A 15,311-nucleotide genomic window follows, 5' to 3' on the forward strand; every position below is an offset into this window, starting at 1 on the left:
GGGAACTATTATGTAGTTAGTGCAAACGTGAGAGCTCTGGGAACTCAGGAATCATTATATTCATTAATTTTTTAAAAAGCTTTTTTTAGAGGATAAGAAAAATATTACCCTCAGCTGTGCTGCCTGAGCTTAGCAGCAGCATTTGACACTTTGAATAGAACGTCTAGGATAGTCTCTGAAACATAGCCACTCCCATCCAGAAGATGAAATAGCTTATGCCTTCTTACATCCATCACAGACGTAATTAGACACTTCTGCGTGTTATGGAAAGGAACTGCTATCAGCAAGCTGATATAGGCAGTTAAAAAAAAATACCTTGGAACTGGGATGCAAGTGTAGTGATTTTCCTACTGGGTTATATGTGAAACATATATGCTCTATGAGAGGAAACTGGTGAACACAGCATCTTACCAGAGGTCTCAATGTGTAGTGAGTGAGGATAATTGCTGCTATGAACCAGAAGTGCAGCAGGAGAGACTTAAATCATGGTGATATGCTATGTGGCTGAATCTCCCACAGACATCTATACAAAGATGTGTTTTTTGAACTGACCAAATCCCAACATTATTTTCAGAGAGAAGGAAATTCATAGTTCTGCTCTTGCTTGTCCTGAATGATTTCTGACTCCCCATACTTAATCTGAATGAAAATTTTAAATGAAATTTGTATATACCAGGAACTTTGCAGATGATAACTTCCTATTCCTGTGATAGATGAGATGCATGTTTTTTTCACATCCTTTGCTACAGTACGGAAGAAATACCTTATATCTTTCTTATAACTGTTCTATGTGTTTGCAGCTTTGGATTAGCATTGCTTGGGTTTGTGGCTGTAGAAATTAAAAGATGACTGTAAATGTCTACTAGGTGAGTTAAAGTCAAATTTCGTATGTGTAACAGCCAGATTTGTTTGAGTCTTACAAGGTCTAAGTGTATCATCAGTAGGACTTCCTGAGATGGATGTCATCACTGTTTTGCTTAGAGCTTATAAAATGACTCTCCAGAGGCATCCATTCCTGATACATTAGTGAACCATGAAGGATGAATGTGAATAATCAGCTTAGCTGATAGTGGTGGCAGTTGTAGGAGTATCACAGGAATGGATTAGGTGACAAGATAGCATGACTCTTCAGGCAGGTGATTTATCGTGATTTATTGTGGTAGAAACTGATACCTTGATTAAACACTGATAATACTATAGTTAGACTTTTCTTCTGTCATCTCTAAACCCATCTGTAAGTAATGCAGGATATTTATTTCTTTTCAAGTGGATATATACTTTTATAGGGTATACTCAGGGTGATGGTCTTGGTGTACAAGAAAGGATGACATGGAATTGAAAAAACAGTCCTCAGTAATGACATTTGTCACAGAATTAGCTACTTGAACAGAGATGGAGAAAAATCAGTGTTGAATGAGCTAGGTAAACAGCAGGATTATTCTCCTCTGAAGCTGTGAAACAGCAGCTCTCCTTCACTACATGCATTTCTAAAGTATGCTGTAACTTTTCCCCAGTATTTTGCTAAACAGTTCCAGGGTATCTTCATTTTCTGATAAACTCTGAAAGCTCTGCAAGCCATTTTGTTTTCCTTCTTTTTTTTAAAGAATCTGCTAATCCACATTACAAGCAGTCAGGAAAATGAGTATTGTCTGTATGTAGCATGCAAGAATACTTACAATAAAACCTTTATTTAATTGATACCCTGGTACAAATGTTAGGTTCTTCATAACATTCTCTAGCTTCATATCTGCTATGCAGGCATGCAAAATTTGTGAATGCCTGTAGCCAAACTACGCTTTAAACTGTAGATGAGGCCCCAGCTCTGTTTTAGCAACTCTGTGTAATTAAGGGATAAGAATCCTCAGAGTTGCACAGAATCTTACAGAGCCTGTAGTTAACAACTCTTTCTGAAAATACTGAATTGGTAAATTTTAATGTCACCAGGGTAAGAGCTCTGTATTTTTGTTGGGTTCTTTTCTGTTTGGCTGGCACTGGATGTCATGGCTGTTGAAGAGCTGGTACCTAAAGCATCTAACAGAAGAAAAGTAGTCTTTTACCAGCGTTTCCTTGATTTTTATCTGCAAGACGAAGCTGGTGGAAAAATAAGTTGATATTTTTAGCTATAAGTTGCTTCATCCCTAATTTTTCTTTTTTGATTTTCATCATGCACACAGTGTAGTGCCCTGATGGAATAAGTGGGAGGCCTGTTAACTGAGTTGTGATGCTTTCATGAGACGATATCTAGAAGTTCATCCATCTGACCAGAAGCATCACTCGGGACCGTCAGAGCTGGTCGTTGGCTGAATTGATTGCTGCCAGCTCGGAGTCTGTGCTGAGATTCTACTAGCTCTGCTAAGGAGAATACAACCCAAAAGTTGTAAATGTGATGGAAGATGAAATCCAAGCATGATCTGACAGACTAGGAAGGGAAAGTTTATTTTTCAATGAAATAGGGTACCCTGCAATTACTGTCTGCATTTCTGTCCTGTGGAAAGTAATTGGTGTATCAAAGTCATTCTGATGTATTCTCTAGTTCTTGCTAGGAGTCTCCTGTTTCTCTGAATAATTTTGGAGTTTTGATTTTAGGTCAGCATATATTTCCAGTACCACCTCTGCATGTGGTTGTACACTTCAGGCTGTTAATCTTGTATACACTTTTTATTTTAGTGACTATCTTAAAACAAAACAAAAAAAAAAGGCTGATGGTGTTATAATATTCTARTAAGTGTTTATAATGTGACAAGCAATAGTACTATCACTTGAGCTGCAGTGTCAGGGTAAAACAAAGCTATCTTCAGTCTTAGAGTAAGGGGAAAGGAGTAGTAGACAGTTGAGTAGTTTCAGCATTAAGGTGTCCRGCTCTCATTACCCCATCTATCTGAGGTGATTAATTAATGCAGTGGTTCTGCAGATTTTTGTGCTTACAGGGACAATTTGATGATGGGATCTTTGAAAAAAAAATGTAGAAGATGCTATAATCTTGAATATAGAAGTCAAGCAGGAAAGCAAGCTCTTCCTAAGCTACATTTAACCTAAAATCTTCCCTTTCTATGTCAGGCTGTCAGTGTTGCCTCTTCTCTGATAAGTCACCTCATGCACACAAGCATACACAGTTCCATCAGGTGGGGTGAATGGAATATCAACCAATGTCTCCTTAAGCAGTCTTATATAGTGAAAGAGTTGGAACCTAAAACTTAACTGACTAGAAAGAGGTAATTTTTATTGCTTGTTAGTTTTTTTAAAAAAAATTATCTAGAATATTATTTAGTACTTCATTATGGAAAAAATAAGGCAAATTTTCAGCACAGTCAACCAACTTCCAGTTCATTCCTCTGCAGGCATTCCTGAACATTAGAAGTTTTATTGAAAAAATACCTTGAGAAACATTAACTTCTGATGAGCATCTTCATTATAAAAGTATTGAAAAGGAATTGTGAAATGTGTGAAATAGGGTCTTTGTAACAATATATATATATATATATATATATATTTAGTTGAAAGTTACTTTTCTTTTAGAAATACTGGTTTCTGATAGGTATTATTATAAACATTTTAAGCTATCAAGCCAGGCTTTTCTTTATGGCTAAGCAGCTCCGAACATATTTTTGGGAGGCAGGTTTTTCATCTTGCTAAGATCTAAGATTGTCTTAATGAAATGTGGGGCAAGGTGAATAAAAATCTCAAAGTTTTGAGTACTGTAGTACTACTTCCCATGTACTTCCATAGCTGTTCTGCCTTTCCCATATTCCTTGGTTGAAATAAGTTTTTCTAGTGTTAATATTGCCAATTATCTTCCTGGCCCAGGAGTGTGTTTTGAAAAAAAATTAATCCTATGCCTCAGAAGCTCATTCTTTCTGTCCCAGAAAAAACTAACGGCATTCTTTTTGAATAATTTGAGCACTGGGTTTCCATGAGTATTAAATTAGTTTCTCTGCTGTATCTAAAAGTATATACTTTATTTTTATGAGGCTTTCATGAAGCTTTCATGGATAAATGATAAGGTGAACAAAAAAAAGGCTCTTTCCCTTCTGATAAGAGTCCTTTTTCAGTCTATATCATTGGATAAATTGTTTGTTTGTTTGTTTGTTTGTTTTTTTACCATGGTACTAGTTGTTTTATCACATTTAGTAGCTCTTTTTCTTCCCCTCTAATAGTAAATGTTCCAGTTAGATCACTGTGATTCAGATGAGCCATTTTTTAGGCTTTAATACATAATTAAAGAAAGTCTCTCCCTAAGTCCCCCTTCTATTGAGATATTTTTGTAGAACAGCTGTGTGGATGAAAATAAACAAAGGTCCCTTGAACCCATTGCCTGACGCATGCACCTGAGACCTGTTTTTACACAGGTTAAAGCATTTCTGTTACGGCTTTCCAGTCTGTAGCCAAGTCATTGAGGTAATAGCTTTATTTCAGTGCATTTGCCACATATTGCAAAATATCTCCATGGGAAAGAAACATATTGATCTGAAATGTTTTTCTTTATTTTATAACTTCACACTTTAAGATCTAGGCTGTACAGTGTTGAACATCTCTTGGCAAGATGCTTTACAAGCATCTCCCTTGACTTTTTCRGGAGCCAGAGCTTATTGGTATGTCAGAGAATGAAACTCATCTGGAGTGTGAGAAGATCTTGCTCAGTGTAAATTGAACAGAGATGTTTGTTTGAGCCCCCTTTTCCTCAGCTGAGGAGGGGCTATTGAGCACCTATTGTAATGGTGAGCACTTCTGTTTAAATTCTAAATTATAGTAAATCCACATTGCTCAACTCCCTAAACTGCCATCTTGTGTCAGCTATTGTGCAGGGAGTATTTTGAGAAGCTCTGTATATTCTTACCACTATCAAAGAAATCCAGAACTGAAAACACCTTAGACCAATTGCCTGCTGATACATTCAAGTTTTTGAATGATTTTGTCTACTTGAGTGATTTTGCCTATTGAAAGTATATGCTTTATGCACTTAGAAAGAAGAGTTTCTTTTTGATATATTAGGACTGTGACTGCTGCCTAACAGTCAAGATTTTCATGTATGATACCGGCATCATGTATGTACTAAAAATTTTTAGTATGCACTAAAAATGCAAACATTAGGTASTTGCAGAGCACAAGTCTCTTGAGAAAGATCATGAAACCTCTGTCAATAAGATAAACAAGTACTTTAAAAGCTACTAGTTCCAGAGACTTAGGCAGGATGAAAAAAAGACAATTTTCTGGCAGTTTAAATAATGAGAGATAAAATAAATTGCAGAGATCGAGCATAAAGCAGCAAAGACMAAATTGAAACAAGGGCTTAGAAGGGAGTAAATAGAAGTGATTAACCTAAATCTTTTACAGAACAAAGAAACAYGTCATTTAGTAGTTTCTTTCAAATGACATGGAGCCACTGAGTCCTACAGGCAGGTATATGTTTTCTCCTTGCAGGTCACCTTGGGGTCATTGGCATGGAATGAATTGCATGGTTTGGCACTGAAGATGTGCATATGAGCACCTCTGTCTTGCATTTGGACTTGATCCTATTAAGTCTGCACAGCCCTGCACAGGGAAATTGTGAGGACAAGCTGGTAATCTCTTGGTGATCTCTGCTGTGTGCTCAACTCTGAGATGTAGAAATCTTCGTTCTTTCACTTTTTTACACAGCAATTAGCTTTTGCACCATGCAACAGTGCTTCTTAAATGTTTCAAACTTGCAAAACATTTTGCCAGATAAAAACCTGTGTCAGGTCTTTACTGCTCTATCGGCTGGTTCAGCAAAACATAATAGTCTGTGCCCACRAAACTTACCTTCCTTCTGTCCAAACTGCCATGGCTGAAATCCTTCTAGTAGAAAAGAATCATTGAAAACAGTAACTTAACTGTATTAAGTTTGAAGATGGTGTTTGGAGATTAAAGGAAAAGCATTTCTATACATGTTGTACAAATGTGAGTTATTTCTTAGAATCTGCATAGAAATTRCAGGTACCATCGAAGGAGAAGGGAACCAGCTGACCAGACAGTATAGGTCCTGGCACATTGTGCAAACATAGCTGCTGGAGTTGTTCTTTCCCTGGCAAACGAACAAAAGTTATAAAAATCATCACTGTTTCTGACAATGTTTTAAATAATACGGAACAGGTAAGTAGAGACCATGAAGTCTCTCTGACTACAGAAAAATACCACATTTTCTCTCCTTAAGCTTAGCTTTGTCCAAGGCATACTACCTGTATTTTTAGAGTCAATGGCACTGTCTCAATATAGCATTTATGTCCAAAATATCCAATATTTGTGCTAGTYGGTATATGCTACTGGTAGAAGGGTAGAAATATTAGATCTAAATGACTTGATGCTTATGGGTAGAGGTGTGGCCTATAGGTGTGGCGTCAGGTATTTGTATCTTTCCAAATATATAATCCTTTTTTTGTTCCTGGTGAATGTCTGTTAGTAGCTACAGGCTGTATATATATGGTGCTAATGTTGCAGTTTAAACAGCTGCAGAAGAGAAATCTCAGGAGAGTAATTCTATCCAGAGAATCTGCCCCTTAAAAGCTCCAGTCCATGATTTAAGCTGAACGGGCATGGAGTGGCTTGGGCAGGGCAATACTTTGRCCTCCGAATTCAAGATTCCATGACAGAACATGTGGCTCCTGGATGAATGCTGTTTCTGAGTGAGTTATGCGAAAGGCAAGGTGTGGACTACAAGAAAAGGTAGCTCTAAAAGATARGTCATTCTGTCAGGGCAGGTTGCTGGAGTATGAAGAACTCCAGCATGTCCCTTTTGTCTGTTGTCCTGAGGGATACACTTCCTGTCTGTGAAAAGGCAGCTCACTGGGTTGTTTTTGAATCATTGTGGATGTGAAATATGCTGCATGAACTGTGCATTCAAGCAAATCAGGTAGGATTTCCAACAGTGAAAGCTGTATCAGTTAGCTCAGAAAGGTATTGCGAGGCCCAAAGAAATGAGTGGGATCTCCTGGCTCAGTTTGATGGGGACTGTAATGGTCTTTGATCACAGAGGAAAGTGAAATAACAAGGACTGTTGATCAAAGTRACTTGATGAAGGATTATAGTTAATGGTTATATCTAAGGGCATGTTTATCATGTTTTACTCCTTATTTGTGTTTTAATGGATCTTGCGGGAGCAGCAGAGATCAGATCCCCATTGTACAGACCTGAAAAAAAAAAAAAACATTTTAGTCTTTTAATCACATTTTTAGTCATATTTACAGAAAATACATTTCAGTCTTTACACTGGAATTTTTAAACCTAGCAGGAAGATTTAGAACAGAAGARAGTAAAAGGTAAATGACTTGCAAGCTTAATGGCATAAAACTAAGACCTATACCCCTTTGACCACATTGCTCACTTCAAATTGTGAACAGGGATTGAAGCAAAGTCCTTTAGATATACTCTTAACAAGATACGGAACCCATTTTAGCAGACATTAGTCAGCATCTGGTTGCGTGTCTTTTTTTTAATGATGACTTTTAATATGATAACCTTTTGTGTATAGGACATCTCAAATGCCTCTTTTTTAGTACATAAAATATGAAGTTAGTAAGTTTTGCCTTGCCAGRCTACAAGGCAAGTCTGCCAGTTTTCACTGTTAAATAGTTCAGAAACCTTTCCTAAAACTATAACTGGGAAGAGCTAAGCMSCCTTCAACAAGTCGTGTCCAGAGAWAAGTATTCAATTTCATCCTTAACTGTCAGCATATTGCCAAAATGTCAAACAATCTTAAGAACAGAGCCTAGCTATTACGTATGTGGTAATTCTAAGATTTCTCTACAGACTGCTGCTTTTGCATATCATAAAAAGCCTTACCTTTTATGTTCAGCAAATTAAATCATTTTAATAGCTTCTAGAAAATACCTAAACTCTGAGCAATAATTGGATGCTAGCAGTGCTTCCTTTGCTCCATCTGATTCAGTTCTATTTCWCAGAATCTTCTATAGCTGTCTTTATGATTTCAGTTTAGGAGCAGATTTTGCTCAATTGCATCAGAGCAAACCCTGCATAATTGAGTGAAATTTATGTTGYGTGGAACTGAAAGGAATACAATATTTGATCCCAAATATACTCTTACAGATCTTCTTGTGAATTCAGTGTTAACCTTGAGAGGGTAAAAGTTGAACTGTACTTTTTTTCACCAAGAGAAAAAGGAGGCATTATGAAAGCATTATCTGATCGAGTTCACTGATATTATTAGYGTACCTACTCTCATCAGCCAGTGACTTCTTTGTTACATTTACATTTTAAGTTCTTTGTAGCAGATGCTTTTTTTGGTTATGTCTGAGATGCACAGCAGAGTGGATCTTGCTCCATGGAAAGAACTTAGTGGTATGTTATGTAATATAAATATGTATTTTTTAATGTTTTATCGTACTATCATCCATGAGATGAGCCATATCAATTCCCCATCACAATTTTCTGTGGCTTGTTTACTCTGTGCCTTCTGCAGGCACAGTTTGATTAATGTATAAAARGAACCATCTCTGTTATGTAGTTTTGGGATTCCTGTCCATATTAGAAATATTCAGATGTTCTTGCACTTTGGTAGTATTAGACCACAGAAGACTTAAAAGAAAATCTTTATTGGCATTTCTGGATAGGCAAGTTAAAAAGCAATTACCTTTGGTCATGATATATACCATTTTGTTTCTATTTTTTTTCAGTAAAAGCTCTTGTGTGTTCATTGAGAAAAATACTGAGCTTTTAAAATGTACAGTTAATGATTTCTTTAGCCTAGAGTCTGAGCACTTTCTTTCAGAGTAAGCAAGATTAATATCCTCTTTCATATGGCATCCTCTTTTTCCACTTTTCTTTTTTTCCAAAGGTCTTTGAAATAGAATGAATAATCAGATATTTCTAAAAAGTTCCATTTATGTGAATTATTAAAGGCATAACACACTTTGGGAGAAACATAGTTCAGATTTTTGACCATAATCGTCAGCTGCTTTTTGCAGCTTTTTATCTGTGTTAAAGTAACTTTTTTGAGCACTAAAACCTCTTCCACATTCCTTATCTTCCAGATATCAACAAATACATCATCATCTTTCTATCTAAAGAGTTTGAAACAAAGCTTCTTACAAAAGAGGAGGAAGAACTGAAGAATAATATTTCTACTAACCGTAGCTTAACTGTAAAGCATGCTTCTCATGGAGGTCATGGTAATTCAGTAGGCCCATTTTCAAASTGCTTTACAAATACAGCATTCACATAATAGCTGATTTAGAGAAGTTTTTTTAAAAAAAGGATGTGTGTGTGCAGCTTGTGTATATGAATGGAAACATAAAACTAATGGCTCTAACGTTAATTTCATTTACTAGGGAAAGATGGGAATCTTCAGATATTTCCAAGGGATTGCAGGTCATCTGTTTATCTGGTGTTGCGGTAGTGTCACTTTGTKGGCCACCCAGACAGCCTGTGGGAAGAAGTACATACAGAGTAAAAAGYAGTTTTGATCATGGTAAAGTCTGGCTGTGTGTGTCATTTACTTGTAATAATGACTTAATTACATGTGGTAATTCAATTTGTGTGAACAATCCTCTGGCTTTGAAAGCATCAGGGTGGTGCTCAGCTGTTAAGTATCAGCTGCTCTCAAGACAGAGGCAGTGCCTGTTGTGGGCTTGGCTGGCTCCTGAGAGCTTGTCAGAGCATCAACAGCAGAATACTGCCTTCCCCTTCAGTCTAATTAAATCCCTCCCAAGAAGAGATAGCAGACAGTTTCCTATTAGCTTGGGGAAGATCTATACAGCATCAAAAAAAAAAAAAGAAGTGAGAGAGACATTATACAAACTGAGAGAATGGCTTGAGAATTGATAGTACTGTTGGAGTAGTTTGATTGCTGGCGCTCTGCCAGAGTGACACAAGCTGCTCCAGCTGAGGTTCAGCTGTGGGGCAGTCTGGCTCCTCGTGTTGTCATTGAGCGCTCTGCAGTGTGTCAGTGTGCAGGCRCTGCAACCTGAGTGCAACCTTAGAATTACTACTCTTGATGTTCTACACCAGTGGGCATCTCTGCAGCGTTCATCAGAGGCACCTCTCTCCAAAATTTCAAGTCCACAGCTGGAAGGCAAGGGATAACTTCTTATTCCAATCCATTCTGTTCCATTTTGCTCTATCCTCACCTCCAGGCAGAAGCTTACAGCCTCCTCAGAGGCTTTAAAATAATTAATGCTCTTCTGTAATTTTTAGTCTGTAAGCCAAATTAAACCAGCAAAACAGTAATGTGCATTGATTAGAAAAATGGTGACCTAAATCCCCTTAAAGCTGTACATCAAAATGATGTGATTAGCACGCTTACCTCTGTCAGTACTAATCTCCGATAGWTCCCCGTGGGTTTCAATTGAAATAGTCATCTGTCAGTGTGAGAGGGATAAGGTTACTAGCATTCAACTCTTTGGGTATCCTAACATCTCATTTCTTAATTCCTGTTAGATGTTTATTGTATCACTCAGATTCTTACAAGGATCTTAGCCGTGTGGACAAGTGCCGCAGGCACAACTTGGAGACGAAGGCACATTAGAGAAATTATGTGGTTCTTTTTCACACRTTGATTTCATAGATTTCATTCTGAGGTCTTTCTCCTTTGAATTTATGTGAAGGTGTGTGTGTGTGTGTCAGTCATTTGTCCTATCTCAATGAAATTCTATGTAACACACCCCTTGGCATGTCACTGAGCAGGGCAAAYTGAGTTTTTGGGGGAAACGTGGTTTGAATTAGGGCCTATTGCTTCTGCCTCATTCAGATTTGTAGGTCAGCATCAAAATGAGAGGTCTGTTCAGGGCTTTCAAAAGGCTCAGCCACACTGGGAAAGCTGTCTGATTGCATTGCAGCTCCCTCCTGGTCTCTGTGCCAAGCTTGTTTTGCATCAAAATAAGGATAGGATGCCTGAAGATCCTATTGAGGTGAGGGGTTGGGATGTGGTAGAGTGTGTGAGAAGCGTTGCAGTCTCCTTTGGAATAAGTTTAGCCAAAGGGTTCTGAAATATTAATGTTTTTAAATAGTACAGTAGTTTAATAGTAACTTGTCTTGGACCATAACTGCCCTTTCGTTTGCTGGCTTTCATCACACTTTYGTTCAGTACTCAGCCTTTCTTTTGRTGCCTATGTAYGTATCCTCAGAGAAGTGAAGAAACTGTCACTTATTTTGGTATTTCCAGTTCAGTTATGCCCTTTTACCCTTTCTAATTACAATGAGGAGAAAATGACAAGACTAATGCTCTTTGTTGCACACAATTCCTCCCCTTCCTACACAGCTAAATAACTTGCTSAGAAAGTGTTGGTTTCACAGGATATCCCAGTGTTCCAAGCCCAGTTTATTCTGAACTGGTGCACAAAGCTGTCATTTCAAAGTGAAAACTTAGGATAAAAAGCGTGGTGTTTTTTTGACAGAGCCACTATAATGAAATGTTTTATTACAACATTTTCATTAGGATATTCTAGCATAATATAAAAGGTAATTCAAAATGAGTCAACACATGAAGTTGAATTGGCGTTATCTTCTGTTTTTCCTATTAAAAAACCATTAAAATTTTTACATTGCTACAAAGCCTGTCCATTCTAACAAAACTACAAGTTCAGGTAGGAAACAAGTATCTGGAGCTGTGTCAACCTTTTTGTAAGGGCTAGTAGTGAATAGGAAACCTCTGATCTCCGGTTGTATGGGTTGTTTTCTTACCAGCCTAGTCCTTTCTTTTCTTTTGTAGTCATAGAGTGGAACCTCAGTATGTTTCTGGTTTACTGGCAGCTACTTTTCAATGAGCTTAAGGTCCTGTTAATTTTCAGTCAGTAWTTTATCAGCCTGGAAAAGACACATTTTCCCAACATTAGCACCCAGTCAGATAATAATTTTACTTTATTTGTGTTAATGGAGACTTTTTTGCCCGTTGYGATTTGTGAGACAAAAAGCAGAAGATGCACTGGTGCTCCACTTTGTGAAGTTACTGCTGCAGTCAGTCAGGATGCATTTCCACAGAACACACAGTGGAATGCCATGTCTCTTCTATAAGAAGGAGCAAAAAGTTTTACTGACTATGCCCTGAAAAAGTAAACACATACCAGTGAAATAGTCACTCATATCTTAAAAATCCTAGGTCCTGTATATCCTGAAACACTTACCCTGTGATAGTAGAGTAATTAATACCTCCATGCTCATCATTTTTGGAATATACCTATGCAAGGATTTTAAAGAATCAATAAATGAATGAGTGCATAGAGTTAAGTTATGCAGCAAATTGTTTAAAGAGTCCTGAGCTGAGATGTGAGCTTACACCTTGCACAGAACCATAGAAAACTGACTTTCCTGCTGATTCCTCTTGTACATATTCCTCAGTTGTGTGTGGTGCCATAGGGCGGTCTGGGAGAGAAAGAAGGCCGGGTGTGATGTTAGCTGCATCACTTTCTTGCATGCCACTGTCTGCAGAAACTACCATAACTTAATCATGTTAGCCCAGTAGGGCAGGCAGCTTGCTATAAACACTTATTTAAAGATACGTTCCTAGTCAGCCAGCCTGATGCTTAGGAATACAGATTACTGGGGTGTTCAGAATGTTTGAAAAGGAGATGCTTTTGAAGATAAGTAACAGAAACATGGAAGCTTTTCTAGCTTTTGGACTTTTTGGTAAGGATTTTCTTTTTCCTTCAATTGTTCATGCTCTTTGATTTTTTTTTTTTTTGGTAAGCATTTATTTAAAAATTTTTTCTGAGTACAAGAGCCTGCAAGTATTTTACATAATGTTTTTAAGCTATTTCAGCTATTCAGTATTTGATGTTTATAACTGGTGGGTTGTTACATGATATGGGCATGGAAACATGCTTCTGATATGACCTTTCAGGCATACAATAATTTAAGACAAATTTCAGAGCTTTCAGTGGTTTTTGAATTCAACATTCAGATGATAGTAAATATGGCGATTGTTTTTTCACACTTGCAAAATTATTAACAGAACACTTTGAGTTGACAAAATATAACTTAAAACTGTGCTAAATCTATGTGCTGAAGCTGGACAATTTGATTAGGTATCTGTCATGTTCAAATAAGATTTTGTAACTAGGGAAACTTCTGTTCAGCTGTTTTTTCCCAAGTGTGAGATATAGTTCAACTAAAATATTTCAATTGATACTCAGTGATTAACTTTTTATACTGTGTGTTTAAAGGCTATTGAACAAATGTTATCAACTGTTGACCTTTTCTGCTGAAAGAGAGAATTCTTGATCTGAKGTTACTCATTTTTGGCTACTTTGAGCTTCAGGGACAATATGTTTTCCGAAGACAAAATGTGTTATGCCTCCTTGTTTTCTTCCCAGTCTCTTTTGAGTCTTTCAGGGCTGAAGCATCAAACTTAATATTTGTGTAGCTGTTTGATAATGTCTGTGGGCTCCTGGGCAATTAGTCCAAGATACTGCAAAACAAACCAGCAAGCTGAAAAACTAAACTTGCAAATGATATTTGTTAAAACCATTTATAATAGTTTAGTAGTTGTTTCTGAGCTTTCATCTGCAGTTCCCATATGGGATATTAGCTTTTCTGCTCTGGGATATAAAGCAGTTAAACCTCTTTCCGGCAGAATGTTAAGCATCTGTAAACCCTATTGTAGTCCTTAGCCAGACTGATCATGGATATGCCATTAGTTAAATGTTTTTAGTGCAGTTTGGTATGGTACTGTGGTGGCTGAACAGTCAAATATACAACATCCTCTGACTCCACTGGCCTAAATTTATCTAGTGAAAGCTTAAACCATATTTCTGTGATGTCTGTGATGCCTGATCAGTGCATGTGAGGAAGTATCAAGAGGCTGTTTGATCAGTGGCACAAGCCAGYGTATTTTGAGGGCTGACTTGATTTGTGCCAGTGGGAATATCCACCTCTTCTGAGGCCATCCACCATCACCAAAAAGCAGAGCACTCTKATCACACCTTCTCTTGCCATGAGCAAGCACACTGTGTGCAAGACGAATGTGGAGCCAGCTGGGCTAAGTTTTGATCCAAATGGGGGTTACACTAGAAAAGAGCACATCCYCTCAGTGCCTCCCATTTGTGCCTCAGGAGCAGAGCAAAAAGAAGGGTGTAAAAGCCAGTATCTTAGTTAATATAGGGAATCACAGGATTTAGTGAAGGGGAGGGAAAAAAAAAGAGGCTTATAAAAGCCTCTTGTAATTATGAATGTTTGTGATAAAAGTTCATAGTAATTAGGTATAGTTAACTTCTAGCCTTTTGCTGTTTTTTAAGATGTTCAGCCAAGGAGAAACTATTTAGCTGTTCTCAAAAGGAGAGTTTGAGATTTTCTCATTACATTTGTCTTGTCATGGTCACGTGGAGGCCTGACTGCTGTGWTCTTCCTTATATGAACCTCCTTGGGCTCAAGATGCTCTGCAGGTGATGAAAGAGGAGGCATTTCACTTAGATGGGAAGAAGTCTAAGAGAAGGCGTTGTGAGAGAAATTGAGGTGCAGTTCTGGATACTGGAAGTAGTCCAGCCTTGGCAATATGGGCTAGTTTGCTCTCCTTGGTAATTTCAAGGAAATTTTAGCCTTCACAGAGATCTATGCTTACATAACTGTGCTATTTCTTGTACCTAAGCACATCTGCTGACTGTAAAGTGTCTTTACATCCTGTTTGTTTGAGGAGGGTTACAGGAGGAGTTGTTTGTATTCTATTAAGATTTGTTTACGGCCCTGGGGATAAACTGGCTTGCTATCTCTTTCTTTTCACTTCTGCCAGTGATGGTGGTGCTGCCTCTCAGAAATTAGCTGGGTAGATGGCAGCAGTGGCATTGGTTAGTGGCCCTGAAGGCACTGGGGTACAGAGAGCAGGGAGGGAAGCAAAGATCACTTTTTTCCTCATTTCACTAAGCCATAGGACAGCTACTCCAGATGGGTAGCTTCCCCTGGCTCATCACTGCTTGGTGGCGTTGGCTGCCTAAATGCTTCAGAGTTTCCAGACTCAGGCAGAACAAATGAACACTGATTATTGGGACATATTTCTTAACATAAAGCTTCATTTCTTTAGTGCAGACAAAGTCTTACTGAGTAGAGCTTTAGGCCAAGAAATGCAATACCTTTGATCTTTGAGGTGTTGCTGGCTGTCTTAAGTTTTTCAGTTAACATCCAAGGGATGGGATTGTAGACAGGAGAGAGCTGCTGGCTGGGCTTTCTGTCGAGTCCTTTGATGCTGGAATCTTTCTGTGCCCTTTGTTTGCCAGGTGCCATCTGGCAGAACCTCTGCCCATCTGTGAGACACTGCAGGAACTTTTCTCTTGCATTTGGAAAGGAGCTTGCCTGAAGGCTTGATGTGTAGTATCTGTAGAGATGATCTGTTATTATTCTCATTTACATATGAAATT

This window comes from Rhea americana, unplaced genomic scaffold (assembly GCF_003343005.1).
Source record: "Rhea americana isolate MKP2758 unplaced genomic scaffold, rheAme1 scaffold_99, whole genome shotgun sequence".
Taxonomy (NCBI): Eukaryota; Metazoa; Chordata; class Aves; order Rheiformes; family Rheidae; genus Rhea; species Rhea americana.